General features: G+C 38.1%; 1 protein-coding gene across 1 annotated transcript in view; it reads right to left on the bottom strand.

The window, feature by feature from the left end:
- The window catches only part of LOC145665809 (transmembrane 6 superfamily member 1-like), a 44,802-nt gene extending 44,564 nt beyond the window's left edge, over nt 1–238 (bottom strand). Inside the window, exon 1 of the mRNA XM_081732922.1 lies at nt 186–238. The gene's annotated coding sequence lies outside the window, so the exon portion shown is untranslated. The remainder of the gene's footprint in view (nt 1–185) is intronic.
- Nucleotides 239–15,131: the final 14,893 nt, after the last annotated feature.

Raw genomic sequence — 15,131 nt, 5'->3', positions numbered from 1 at the left:
AGAAATGGAAGTTAACCAATTCTCTTCGCGCAATAGTGACCCGTTTTGGAATAGCATAAATATGGAGAGTATCTGTAGTTGAAGCAGTGTCATCTGTTAGATGAATCGAGAACAACGCTCCTCAGTTTACTTGTGAACCTTTGAACCACATAAAATGGTTTTGTGCTAGCAAATAACTAACTTACCTTGGTTAAATGGTATGACGGCTTACGTGCGTTTAATACCTCCAGACACTGACTATCACTATCAAATAACACTGCTAACGTGACATTGTTATTGTGAATCGATGATTCAGCACGAACAAAAGCTACATATTTTTATTAAAGAAAAACAATAATAAACAATAAGAGATAAATAAGAAATGTTTATTTAATAAAGCAATGAATAAACATTCGTTTCTCATACAAGACAAAATCCAAACATGTTTGTTAAGTAGAGTAAAAATATGTAACAAGTTGTCTACATATGAAGGTGTGTATGTGTGTACTTTTGCCTTGAGTGCTGAAGAAGACCTAGTCGTATGTCAGGTCTCTAAAGATTATTATTATTATTATTATTATTATTATTATTATTATTATTATTATTATTATTATTGTTATTATTATTATTATTATGCAGCCTCATTTTCCCATCAATCTATTCATCTATTGCTTAATAGAATGACCTGATTGCTGCATTTTCGATTTATAGCCGTGAAATCGCCAAAAAAATCAAGACATTTCAGAAACTTATGGAAATATACGTACACTTTGTGATAGTAACCAAGAAACAAATTTTTAAAGAAAACAGTCTTAATTAGTGCAATCTTACATTTTATAAACTCCTCAATTTTGGCCTAGTTGCTGCGATATATATATATATATATATATATATATATATATATATATATATATAATTATGATTTTTAGTACAATTTCTTCGTTAGTAAATGCATTTTTATGTAATATTCTGCCTTATTAACCTTATCAATTAATACATCTATAAAAAAATAGAAAAAGGCATTTTTTGACCAAAAAGTCTAGGTGGTCAATGATTTTCAAAATAAGCGTTCGTCAGATTCTCAAATTCGTAGCGTTTTTCATAATTCTTAAATGAATCTCAAATTACCGGGATTTGATTTATATTTTTAGTTCTTAGCTTTCATAAAAAAAAAAAAAATCAATGAAATTGAATGGTTCATTTTAACTTTATTTGATATAAACTTAAATTGGCTTATTTGCTATAAAATTTTGATTGGTACTCCTGATGGCTTATTTGCTATATTTTGATAGATAAGTAGCTTTTCATTGGCTTATTTCCTGTAAGTAGATAGATAAAAAAACTACAATTGTGAACAGAGTTAATAGTTACTGTATCATTTGTAGATCTGTGGGATATTAACAATTCTTGAGCAGAGTTATAATTAATCGACACTGTAAGTGATACAAGACATCAGGGTCCCCACATGCGTCATTTGAACCTCCTAATCCTTATTGCTAAACACTTAATGGGGTGCGGGTGGCTCTGTAGTAAAGCGCCCACCTCTGGTGCATGAGATATCTGATTCGTAGAGTAGCTCATGCCAAGTGGGCTTTGTGGCGACAAACACTGTATGAGTAGGCTTCCTAGGGATTCTCCCGTTTCCTCCCGCTTTATTTATTCTACAGTTATCATAAATCTCATCATTGCAGTCTTCGTTAGCCTCGGTGCATAATCGTAGTAGGGCTTCTGGTTCGATCCCAGCCAAGTAAGTTTGTGCTGAATAACGTCTTGTCCATAGGTTTTCTTTGGGGTATTTAGTTTCCTTCTACATTCTTGTCCAACATTTTTTTTTTATCATCATTCACTTGCCTTAAGCATCCGTCTTCCTTAGCCTAGAGGGCATAATCGTGGGACGTAAAACTGAGAGAGTTCATTTCGTTTTCAAATCCAATCCAAATCAAAACGAAGGGTTTGCCAATTTGATTCGATAAACCCCGCTGACGTTGATGACAGTCAGGTGTTCTGATAAAGCTGTGCTATTTACAGAAATAATTTTCTTAGGTGGACACCTATAGTTTTAGAAAGTTTAAGCACGTTTGGTTTGGAGAAGCTTTCTGGCTTCGATATTTTCGACTGAAGGTGAATCTTTTCTGAATGATATGTCACGTGTGACTAAACATCAGTGGGTTATCACTATGACTTCATGTCTTTTGCAGCCATAGAGAAAATTCGTGTTCAATTGCGCCAAGTGTGACCATTGATGATTATCTTAAATAAAATGTATAAAACAGACGTGCCATTTGCGGCAGTGTGAAACTGTTAGGTTCAATTCGATTCATTCGGTCCACCATGCTTGGCTGCACTTTTTGTAATGACAATATGGAAGTATCTTAGTACTAAAGAGTGTTAAAATATCTAATTTGAAGAAATGCTTTCTTCACGATCAACATAATATATAACGTATTGTGGTTTACTGGTTAAGTATAATTATCCAAGGGAAATCATTCGTTAAACTACTGTTCATTATAACATTATTTCTGTAGTAAAAGTAATTCTAATGAGTTGTATACTATTATGCGATAGGTATAGTGTGCTATGAACGTAAGAATAAAAAAATAAGGGGTTTTCAAATGCTATTGCATATATTGTACGTCAAATCATTTTCAGTAAGATTTTTCGTGAGACTTATTTTTTCTCATTTTATGCATTTTGTAGCCATTCATTAATAAAATGTAATAAGTATTTCCTTTATGTATATGTTATAATCAATACAAACAGTAAATTTTATTTTAAATTCAAAATAAAGTACGTGTCATTTATTAGTGGATAGACATTTAGGACGCTATATTTAATTTATAGAACAGTTTAGATTAAATAACAATGACAAATATTTGACCAACTACAAGCAAAAATTCATTGAAATTATTCAATTTTGACAAATTAAAAGCAAAGAGTTTGTTGAGTTCTTGTAAATCCGCAAAGTGCTGTAGATGAAGGAACACTATCTTCCCATAAGGAAAATCTTCAGAATATGTTATAATATTCAGTATTTCAAAGCCCAAATCAACGAGAATAATTGTAGTGTTAAACCTATTACATCCTAGACATGTTAAACCTATTGCATCAGAAAGTAATTTTTCCCCAAATTTATTGAATTTGCAAAATTTCAAATGTATACAACTACAAGAAGAATTTATTTTTCAAAAGGGATTTTCTATTCGTAATAAGTTGGGCCCGGAAGTTGAGGAAAAATCCTCTTTTTTACAAATGTCCGAAAACGAGGCTTAACATAGGGGGTCTAATATATGTTCATTTTGAGTCATTGTAGGCCAGAAAATGGTGGATCTTATTTGTCCTTTTCGCCTTTTTCGGCGCTTTTTGTTTATTGATCTCTTTTAAAGCTTTTAATAGGTCTTAACGTCTTTTTTGTCATTCACCTTTCGACAATAAATTTACTGGTCATTAGCTCGAATCACCACTACCTCTTAAATATATTTTCTTTAGTAAAGAAAATTCAAAAAAATAAGACATTCTTCAACGACTGGACTGATAGGATCAGATCTGCAACAATCATAAGTCAGATAAGGAGGCGTAACAATGTCCTCCAGCAAGAGGAGTGAGGGTGGGGAAGTTTTCTTATTTTAGTTTGTACTTCAGTTTGTGGAAGAAGGACCGTTAACCTACCAGAAGTTTGTATTTATTTAGCATTATATCCATTAAATATATAATTCTAATTAAATTGGATCTTATGTCTACGTCCTATTTTCCAGTTTTTAGGTCCTTTTTTAAAGATATTTTTAGGTTTTTTATAGGCAATTTTGAGGTCTTCAACTTCCAAGCTCTAGTAATAAGAATTAAAACCACCTTTTCAGGGATTTGATCGAAGTGGAACTATACATGGTTTTTTTTTTTTTTTTTTTTTTTTTTTTTTTTTTTTTTTTTTACCCATTTAAAATGCCACCGAATGTCCTAAGTGACAATTTATCCAGTGTAAATATAGAGCTCAAGGCGAGCTGTAGCGATTTTGTATACATATTGAAATCCTATATGTTCGAATTGGCATGTATATCCATTGACAGTATGCTGTGTTAACGGAAGTGTAATCATGGATATGAAATGCAATAAAATTGCAACTCTAAACGACAGCGAATACTTGCTTCTGATTGGCCGAAAATAGATAGCATAATGTCAGTGAATTCTTGCTTGTCAATGGCCAAATATTTATCTGTATTATTTAATCGAAACTGCTTTACGAGTTTTGATTTTCTAAATGGCTTTCCACTAATAAATGGCATAATACTTATTTCGAACAAAAAATAAAACTATTTTCTTGGTAATGTCATACATAAGTAAAAGATATACTATTATATCATTATTTGTAATTAATCAGTGACGGCTCTTGAGGGATGTCACACTAGTAAAAATGAACATTTCAACGCTATAAACTAAGAGAAGAAAACTTACCTAATGCACTATTTGTTGTTTACAAATTTAGTACAAGGTCCAGTCAATAAATAACAGCAAAAGTTGTATAAAACGTACAAAAACTTCGACAAAGTTTGTGCTTCGTTGTTAATTTCAGTGGTGTAGTAGAACTATTGTCAGATGAACCTGGCACGCCTGCCTCGCGAACAGAACGCTGGGAATCAGTGAAACAAGATGGCGGCACCTTTGCAGGTTTGCATGAATGTGGAGCAGCGGAGTGTCATTAGATTTTTGTTAGCTGAAAGGTTGAAATCAATCGAAATTCACCGTCTGATGGCAGTGCAATATTGTGTTAACTAACGTTAACATCGTTTATCATATCTTTGAAATATTAAAAAGAAAAAAATGTGCATCTTTGAAATATTAAAAACGTTTGTTCATGATTGTACTGTAATTCAAGGTACTTTTAAAACCAAGAAACAGAATTTATTTTAAAGATATAGGAACTTGCAAATAGAAAACAACTTCAAAATAGTGTACAAGAATGTATGGCGTATTAGTTGTTTATGAATTTCATGTACGTAAGTGAAAGTGTTTAAGGGTTGCATATAAATACATCTCAAAAAAGTGACAATGAGAGAGAACAATTCAGAAACGGACTGGATATAGTACTCACGTCGAGGAAGACTATTCTGAACTTTTGAGAAATGAGAATATCACAACTTCGTACTTTTTGTTCTGTAAATTTTACCTTTTGTTTTAATTGAATTTGTCTCGAAAATTAAAATGTATTTTGAACACTTCTCATGGAGATCTCTTGACAGGCCCATCTATACTCATTTCGTTTTAATCTTTGATGTTTTATAAAGTAACTCCGATAATTAAATCAATATTCACAAATAGCAGACTTTAAGTGCACTTGATACATATTCATTTTGAATATGTGTGCTAAAAATTGTAATCAATTGTTTTAACAAGATAGATTTATGATGTAATAAATACATATCAATTAGAATTTTATTCTTTGACAATTAACCTCATGTTTGCATTAACAATGAAAGGATACTACTGTTATAACTTCCACTTAAGTCAAATTAGAAATTTTGTTCTTTATTCAAATTGCTATTACTGAGTAATTGAAACATAACTCTCTCCTTTTAATTGAGATCATTATAATCTCTGTACATAACTCCTTATAACTCTCTGTATTTTACTAAGAGTCGATTCATCAACTCTCGCAATGTTTTTCGCCGTGACTGCACAAATAGAGCGTTTTGGGTGGGGCGAATCTTAAACACTTGCTACAATTCGTTTGAATTATCTGCCCACTCGTACTCAAACAACTTTCACCATATTGTACTGCCATCAGACGGTGAATTACAATTGGTTTCAACTCTTCAGTTAATAGAAATCTAATGACACTCCGCTGCTATACATTCGTGCAAACCTGCAAGTGTGCCGCCATCTAGTTTCCCCTAGTTTCACTGATTCCCGTTCGCGAGGCAGCCGTGCCAGACCTGTCTGATAATAGTTGTAGTACACCACCAAAAAATAACAAAAAAGCACAAACTTTCCCGAAGTTTCGTACTTTTTATATAACTTCAATCAAATAAGTTGATACTTGCAGTACCTAAAATAATAATAATAATAAAAAAGTGTTTCCTGACTTTTGACCTCTTGTGAGGTTAATGCAGAGCAGAGCAGAGATTTCTTGGCGGTTTTTGTGGTTGATTTAAGTACCGGGCTTGGGCCCTTGCCTTCCATTTGTGTTGTTGACTGTCGTTTGTTTTGCGTGCTTATTTGTTGTGAGAGAGGACGCAACTGTCGCGCTCCTCTTTTGCTGTTCCTATGTCAGTTTAGTGGTTGTGCGTTTTAGGGGTGCGGCATCTTGTAAGTTCGTCTTCTTGGGTTGGCCGTTCCTATGGTGGCTATGTGTTGGTGTGGCGAGGCTCTGATTGTCCTCCAGAAGTTGCCTGATCTGTGAATTCTGTAGTCATGTAGAAATGGGAGTTCCAAATCTTCATGTATTTGCTCGAGGCGAGTGTCTCTCGAGTGTCCAGTGATAGCCCTGGCTACTCTGTTCTGGATGACTTGTAGTTGGCTGAGGTGCGTTTTTGCTGCGTGTTGCCACGCAGGGTGGGCATACATCAGGATGGGACGAATGCTCATCTGATATATATGGCGTTTGGTTTTCAGGGTGAGGGATGGGGAGAGGAGTAGCGGTAGCAAGGCTTGATGGCGTTGACTGGCTTTCTTGGCGATGGAATGTATGTGGTGAGCAAATGTAAGTTTCCTGTCCAGTATTAATCCGAGGTATTTGGCATCATCTCGGTTCTGGAGGGGTGTTCCAGCCATGGTGATCCTGACGTGAACCCTTCTTCTGTTTCTTGTGAAGTTTACTACTGAGGTCTTCTGTTCGCTGACTTTGATCTTCCACTCTTCAGACCATCGGTGGAGAAGTTCGGCGTGTCGTCTGAGGTATAGTTCAGCGTATCTGATGTTTCCATGGCTGGCAAAGATTGCCGTGTCGTCTGCGAATGTTGCTACCGCTGTGTTGGGGGTTGTGGGAATGTCCGCCGTGTACATGGCGTAGAGGGTTGGGGATAGGCAGGATCCTTGGGGGACTCCTGCTAGGATAGGTCTGGAGGGTGTTAGGTGTCCTGCATGGGCAACACGAAAGGTTCTTCCTTGAAGAAAGGATTTGATGATTCTCAGAAGGTAGTGCGGAGTGCCCTGGAGCATCATCTTGTGAAAGAGGCCTTCGTGCCACACCTTGTCGAATGCTTTTTCTATGTCGAGAAAAAGCCCCAAGGTGTGGCCTCCCTCGTTGAATCTGTCACATATCTTCTCTACCACCCGTACCAGCTGCTGATCCGCGCAGTGTCCTTTCCTGAAGCCGAACTGGTGGTCCGGGATGATGTCATGATCTTCTATGAATTGCTGAAGTCTGCTCTGCAGTACTCTTTCAAACACCTTGCTGGTATGCGAGAGCAGGCTGATAGGGCGGTAGTTGGCCGGGTTTGATCTTTTCTTTCCTGGCTTGGCCAGCATTATGACTTTTGCTTCTTTCCAGGCTTCTGGGTAGTGTCCGGTTCTCATAATGGCGTTGCACAACTTACAGAGTAGGACCAGGGCCTTTCTCGGGAGGTGCTTCAGTGCTTGCGGCGTCACTCGGTCTTGACCTGGAGCCCGGTGTGCATTGATCCTCTTGATGATTGCTTGTATCTCCCGCGGTGTTGTGAGGGCTTCTGGAGGAGGTGGGTCTTCTATTCGGGAGAGGTGGTAGGATCTATGTACTGCTGCAGTGGTGGTTGCTGGCGTGTTGGTAGCGTTGGTCTGGAAGGTGGTTTCCAGGGTCTGGGCGAAAAGTTCTGCCTGTTCTTCCGGTTCGTGTATTGTTCCTTGTGGAGTTTGAAGTGTGAGTGTTCTGGAGTTTGCTTCTGGTCTTGTGATGTTTTTCACTAACTTCCAGAATTGCCTGTTGGGTGCATCTAGCTCTTGGAGGTGGAGGTTCCAGTTTCTGATTTTGATTCGAAGGAGCCTTTTCCTGACTCTGGATACTAGGTGGTTCCAAAGTGTTTTGAACTGGGGAATTCTGGTACGTTGCCACTGCTTCCGGGCCCAACGCTTCAAGTGGATCAAGGCTGAGGTGCGTCGTTCTTCTGGAGTGGTCTGGTGTGATGGATGAGTCGTTATTGAGGTGGTTGAGGCGATGGCTATGGCTAAGTTGATGGCTGCGGTCAGGGACGCAGTGGTGGCCTCTATGTCTTCCGTTGTTTCAATTATCCGGCGTGGATCTAACATGTCGCTGAGCAAGGATCTGTAGTGGTCCCAGTCTGTTGTGCGCAGAGTTGGAAGGGTTCGAGTTGTGAAGTGGTAGCTGATTGCGATCGTTTGTAGAACGGGTAGATGATCCGAGTCGAGGTTGTGGATAACCTGAGGTACACCTAGGATTGCCAGGTTCGCTGTCAGTACCATGTCCAGTACATCAGGCATCCCGCCGTTTCTTGGATAATGCGTGGGTTCCGTTGGAGCCGTGGGAGTGAAGTCTATGGTGGTGAGAGCGTGGTGGAGGATCCTTCCGTTTGCGTTTGACACATTGGAGTTCCACGCTGGATGTTTACTGTTGAGGTCTCCCCCTAGTAGAATCCGGTGTCCTAGCTGTCGCAGGGCTTGCAGATCTGTTGCGTTGAGGTTGTTGTTGTGAGGCTTGTAGGCTGCTATTATTATTATCGGTCCATTAGCTGAGTGGAGGGTGATCCCTGTGGCTCAAATTGAATTTTCGTAGGTCCTTCGTCTGCGTGTTCAATTACATCTCACTCGATTAAATTAATTTGAACAGTTAAAAGCGCTATTACTGATGACTTGCTAACGATAGAAAATAACAGTTCATTTCATTTCTATTACCATGTTACTTCTCATCAGCACTTAACGCACATTCAATTTCCTTTGTCGTTACTTGGGATTTGCAGCCACATCTACCTTACTCATCAGATTTGGCTGCATTATACTTCCATCCCTGATGGAATGGAAGTATAATCCACCATCCACAAAGGGATACTTGCTGGATTTCCATCAGACAAAGAACTTAAATTATCAATAGATGAGTATTTCGCATGCCTAGAGGAATCTGGTTACCGATATGGAATAAAGACTTTAGAACGAATGCTGTCCAGATGAAGCGAGACAAAAAACTAACGTTTTCTCTTCTCGTCTCGTGAATTTTGTAGAAGTCCTGTCTCGATTATAGAAGAATTTTTTTAGTTTCGATTCTTGAATTTTAGTTGTAATTTTCTTCGTCTCTTCTCAAAATTAAAAGTCTATTTCTTTTCGAAATAGAAAACAAACCTCGCCTTCTGAACAACACTATTTAAAATGTGGTTGAACCAAGTGTATTAGTCTCAAGAAAGATCGTCGAAAAGTTAACACAATTTGCAAGATGAATATTATTGTTTTGTAGAGAATTTTTCAAATGACTGGCATATACATATATGCCTATAGCTCAAACAATGTCCTCTGTTAGACGAATTGCAAACAGAGATCCTGAGTTTAGTTAATAATAATAATAATAATAATAATAATAATAATAATAATAATAATAATAATAATAATAATAATAAACAAAATGGTCATTTATATAACCACACAATGAATAACAATTCCTGTCCTACAAGACAAAATCAAAATATTTTCTCAAGTAGATCGAAAATATACATATTATATCTACAATAAAAAATGTGTAGTAATTCAAAAGGTATTGGAAATAGAATATAATGAAAAATATATATGTGTGAGACATTCATTTTATTAGTAAACTACAAAGATTTTATTTTGGGAATACTTGCAAATGTATATGTTTAATAGTCTCTTTGTTGACATAAAAAATTGCATCAATGATTATTGCTGTATAATGATTTTGATCAGTTGCGTAAATACGTAAAAAAAAAAAAAAAAACACCGGAATTCACTAGCACAGCAGATATATCATTTCATGGTAACACATTTCCGCAAATACGAGAAATGTATTTCTTGCTTATTATTTGAGGATATCACAGTAATTAAATCCTGGTGCCCTTTGGCACTAACACGTCTAACTGAATACTGTCCACTGAAAGAGTACTTCAATCATACGGCACTATAAGATTTCGTCATAGGTTTAGAAACACTTTCCTTTAATTCCTATTTTCGTAAATTTCCTTGTTATCCATTGAATAAAATGGCATATTTTGTGGATAAAAACAGTACGAAGGTCCTATTATACGTGGCTATGAAAAATGTGTATAATATATTGGGAGTTGCGCCATGAAAATCGCTAAAATAACATCAATTTTCCATCATTCCTGGATTTTCTTTCTATTTTCTCCTTTCTAATTTCACAGAAATAATCAATTTCGCTTTTCGTTATCATTTTCGTATTAAACCACACTAAAAAGTGCTGCTTATGTATTGAACAGTGATTTTGGCAATTTAAATAAGCTACGATTTGACGACAATTTAAGTATAAAAGTGCTTTTTATGCTAATTTCAGGATGCTCAATCTAATAAATCTATTTTAAAACATATCTGTCTCCGTAATCACGGGGAAAATGTTCTCAAAGTTGGAATACCCCTATTCCACTCTTAAAGGGAAGAGGGAAAAAAATCCAATAATATCCAATATTATATTTCTGTTGCAGAAAGACGAGCAATGTTTATAATATTCAAATTCCCTATTCTGTATTAAGAAAGTGCGTAATGTGAGGATTTATTTCAGTTCCTTAAGTGTGAAACTTGGAAGCGTGAAGTTCGGTATATTTTATAAAGTTAACCAAGAAAGTCCTGTCACTTTTTGTGGACTCTGTATTCCATTGGCCCTCCCTCACACCGTGAGTTGAATGCGAATAGAGATAAGGTGAAGGTCAGTTGTTGGTGTGGGTATATCCAACATACTACCTGGTTGTGGCAATTCAGTTACACCTTGAACTTGCGTAAGGACAGAGTGAATATGGAACCTCCACAGAGCGTCATAAGGGCGTATGCTGCACGAGTTCAAACTGAGGTCAAATGCCGCTGCAGCGAGGCGGAAGATATGCCAGGCCCTTGGTGAGGGTGTTGTTACTACGCGGATGGTACAGCGGTGGTTTAACAAGCTTAAGGACGGTGACGAAAAACTCGAAGACGCACCACATGTCGGAAGACCAACACATGTATAAAATGAAGATTTTCAGGCAGCAGTTGACATGAACAGTGGCCAGATACGTGAGGGACTGGGACTACAATTCAGTGTGAGTGAAGAAACCATTCGATAGCACCTCTAACTTTGAAAGCACTACAAGCTGGGTCGATGGGTTCCACATGATTTGACTCCGGGCCAGTAGGCAACGGGAGCAGACACCTGTGCTTCTTTGCTGTTTCGTCTGAGGAAGGAGCAATTTCTGAACAGGGTGCTGACATTGATGAGAAGTGGTTCCTGTACGATGCTCCACAGTGCCGTCATCATTGATTAGCATCCCATGAATCGGTTCCAAAACAGCCGAAACCAGCATGTATCAGAAGAAAAACCTCATGTGTGTTTGGTGGACTGCCCGGTGCATTCGAAACTGCTACCAATTGGTCAGAGCATCAATGCAACTGTGTACTGTTCAGGGGCGGATTAAAGGGGGGCGAGGGGGGCAATTGCTCCCCCCAAGAGCCCTCCAAAATACTAAAATTACACACACTGTTGCTTGTAGCTTACCGTCACACGAACGAAAGTTTGGGATCGTTCTTGCGTTATTTCGAAAGAGGGTTAATTCTTTAAATTCTATTTAAAAATTGTCTGTCCAGCATGCCGCGTTTACGCTAACGATAACTCGAGTCATAATATCAGATAAATTTCAGGAAGAAGGACGATTTTACTTGAGGCCATAACAACAGGAAAACTATCCATGGCTAGTTCTTTCCCATTAAATTTTTTTTTTGTAAATATTCCTCATTTTTTTTGCAACGGGTTTGGTTTGTGGCTATCGAATAAACATGCCTCTCCAAATTCTTGTGACTATACCTTTGAAGAAATTCGCTACTTTCTACGGTATTTTAGAAACTCACAACAAGGCATAATAGTACATTAACGCTGTTGAGGTAGGAAAAACGTTTCTGAAAAACTACTGGGAACCAGTGAAACCAGTCGAGAATCAAATCAACTCGTCAAGAAGACAAGTAATCCTAAATCGCGACAAACTGAAATTAATGTTGTAGAATGTGATATTCCTTGGAAGGCAATGCATTGCTTTTCGAGGCCACAGGGAAAATGCTTGTGCGGATAATTGGACCTGAGATGGTGACGGTGTAGAAACTAAGTTCAACGAGGGCAATTTTCGAGAATTGGGCAAATTTAGAATGACTTGTGGTAACGACGTCTTAAAGAATCACTGGAAGAAAGCATCGAAAAGGACAATTTTTGCCAATAAAACCACACAAAATGCCCTCATTGTGGGTTGTGGATGAGAAATCACGTATATAATATTGTCAATCGAGTGCGGGAGGGTCAATTTTATTCTATTATGTTTGATGAGACTACGGACGTTTCGCACACATCTCAGCTGTCTTTGATTCTAAGGTACGAACACATGGGTGAAATAAGAGAAGACTGCTTCAGTTTCATTGATCCTCGATTAGCAGAGCTGAAACGTGAGGACATTGGTTCGAGCTCGGAATCCGAAGACGCAGAACCGCCTGAACTCTCACTGACTGGAGGGAAAATTGGAAAAATTGCTCTATCTTTGCTACGAGACTTCTCCCTCGACCCGAAAAACTGCATTGGTATTGTACAGATGGTTGCGCCGTCATGACCTCTCAAAGTCGCGGGGCAGTGCAGGAGATCCAAAAGGAGGCTTCAAACGCGTTGTATTGTTCATATTGCAATCACAGCCTCAACTTGTCCATCTTCAGGTCATCGTCAATATAGTGCGTGAGGAAATGTCTGGGAACAATGAAAGAGATCAAAGTGTTTTCCACCGCATCGTCAAAACGTAATACTGTCCTTAAGCTTACGCTTGGTGGCCAATTGGAGACATTTTGTGAAACGAGATGGGTTGAACGGAACGACATGGTGTTGCAATTTCACTTGAAATTTGAAAAAAATTAGTGAGGCTCTACAGTGTGTTTCAAGTGATCCAATTTAGATACAGACAAAGCACGGGCACTTACTTCTGCCATGCACGACAGCGAGTTTATCGTAACTATTACTTGCCTTCAGGATGTTCTCACGATCACTCTCTCCTTCATCGACTTTTGCAGAAGACAGATTTAGACATGAACGCAGCTTCAGATGTCATTCAGGACACTATCCCAGCATTAAACAAGAAGCGTTCAAACAGCAAAGAAGAATTCAAGGCAATTTTCGAAGCAATATCCAGAATGGCTGCCAGTGTCGACGTGCAGATTCGAACTTTTCATCTCACCCAAAGACAAACACATCGTACTCACTTCAGGGCAGATGACACGACATCTTACTACTGAAGAACTGTCTACATTCCGTTGATAGAGTCGGTCGTAAAAGACCTCAAAATGCGCCTTGCGCCGGAAGTTTTAAACGTATACGGACTCAACATTCTATTGCCAACACTTGCAACTGACAAAATTCTGAGCAACACCTCCGCGTTCTAAAACTATCGGACTTTACAAAACTATCGGAACTGAAGAAAAAATGCTGTTTTCCCTCCTTAGTTCTGAATTTGCAATCTGTACTTCTAAATGGAAGAGAATTAAAGAGGAAGGTGAAACTCTATCACGGACTGCGTTGGAAGCCTTGGCCACCAGAGGTGAAGATCTTTGCGTGACTATTCGAAAACTGCTGTGCATAGGGGTCTACTTGTAACCCTGCATTCGAGTGTGGCCAGTGCAGAACGATCTTAATCCACATTGCACCGACTGAAAACGTGGTTGCGATCTCGTTCTGGTGAAAAGCGGCTGAATGGAAAAAATGAAAATGAAATTTTTGAGTTTTACGTCCCATGGTTATGCGCGCTAGGCTAAAGGAGACGGTGCTGATGAGCAATGAATGAAATGGTGGAATGGAGAAAGTAGGAGGACTAGCACTTTTGAATGTCACAGGAACATTGTCGTAGATCGCGACAATATTATATCGACAGATACGCATTGGGTGGTATTCACCAAAACGCGCGTTTTGCGTTGTAACTTGTCGTAAGTTCTTTTGTCCATTTGTCTAATTAATTTTACTAAAATACAGAAACATTATGAGCTTTCTAAGAAATGTTCAATTTGATATTTTTCTAGCGAAATATTTAGTAAAGCATTGCCACGACCAGGCCTGTTAACAGAATATCGTTTTGGGGGAGGGGGCATTGTGGTGAAAATTCCGTAGTAATTATATCTTTTACCCTCTTTTCCTGAATCCGTTTTACCTTCCTTTATTGGGGGGTAATTTATGGGAACATATTCCACTCCACAACAAAGAGCCCCCCCCCAAGACGTTTCGTTTTATCCGCCAGTGGTACTGTCAGCAGTTGAACCGTGTTCAAGAAAAACTCAAAACTCTGGAGGCAGCACTTCTGAATCGCAAAGTGGTCCTCCTGTTACAGGAACGCTATGCCCCATGTGGCTAGGATGACCCGGGATACCATTGTAGGGCCTACTCATTGGATGGGAAACGCTATTATATCCGCCATACTTCCCGGACATTGTCACCTGTTCCATTCCTTGGACAATCACTTTAGAGGACCAGTTCAAATCCCTAGTAGAGATGCAAAATGTACTTGATACCTTTTTCACTTCACGGCCTACCAAGTTCTACCGCGATGGAATTCACGGCCTTCCGTGGGGATTTCACGGATGCTTATGGGGACTATTTTTGATCTTCCAGATACGTCTTAGTTGACATATCGATGTTCGAAAGTGTTGGGTGAAAAAGCGACAAAACTTTCTTGGTTGTCTTTATACCTATAGTTAAAATAAGGGAATACGTCTTTCTGCGTTTTCGAAAGTTGGGCCCTTAAAGATGGAAAGAGATATATTTTTTAATAATTGTCTAATTTCCGATTTTATATTCATCAAATGTCAAATGATAGAATTCCCTTAAGTTGGAAGATATAAAAATTCAATGTATAAAACCCCGTGTTTCAGGATTTTTGAAAATTCCGCTTCTAAAGGAGAAAATTGGGTAATTTTTATAGACCAATATTCAAATTTTCAGTATTATATTCATTGAACTGTATTCTCCCTATGCAAAGAACATGTATTCCTCTTAGTAATAAAATATAGCCTAA

Source organism: Thermobia domestica, chromosome 12 (assembly GCF_964235325.1).
Source record: "Thermobia domestica chromosome 12, izTheDome1.hap1.1, whole genome shotgun sequence".
NCBI lineage: Eukaryota > Metazoa > Arthropoda > Insecta > Zygentoma > Lepismatidae > Thermobia > Thermobia domestica.
This window is presented reverse-complemented; position numbering and strand designations above follow the sequence as displayed.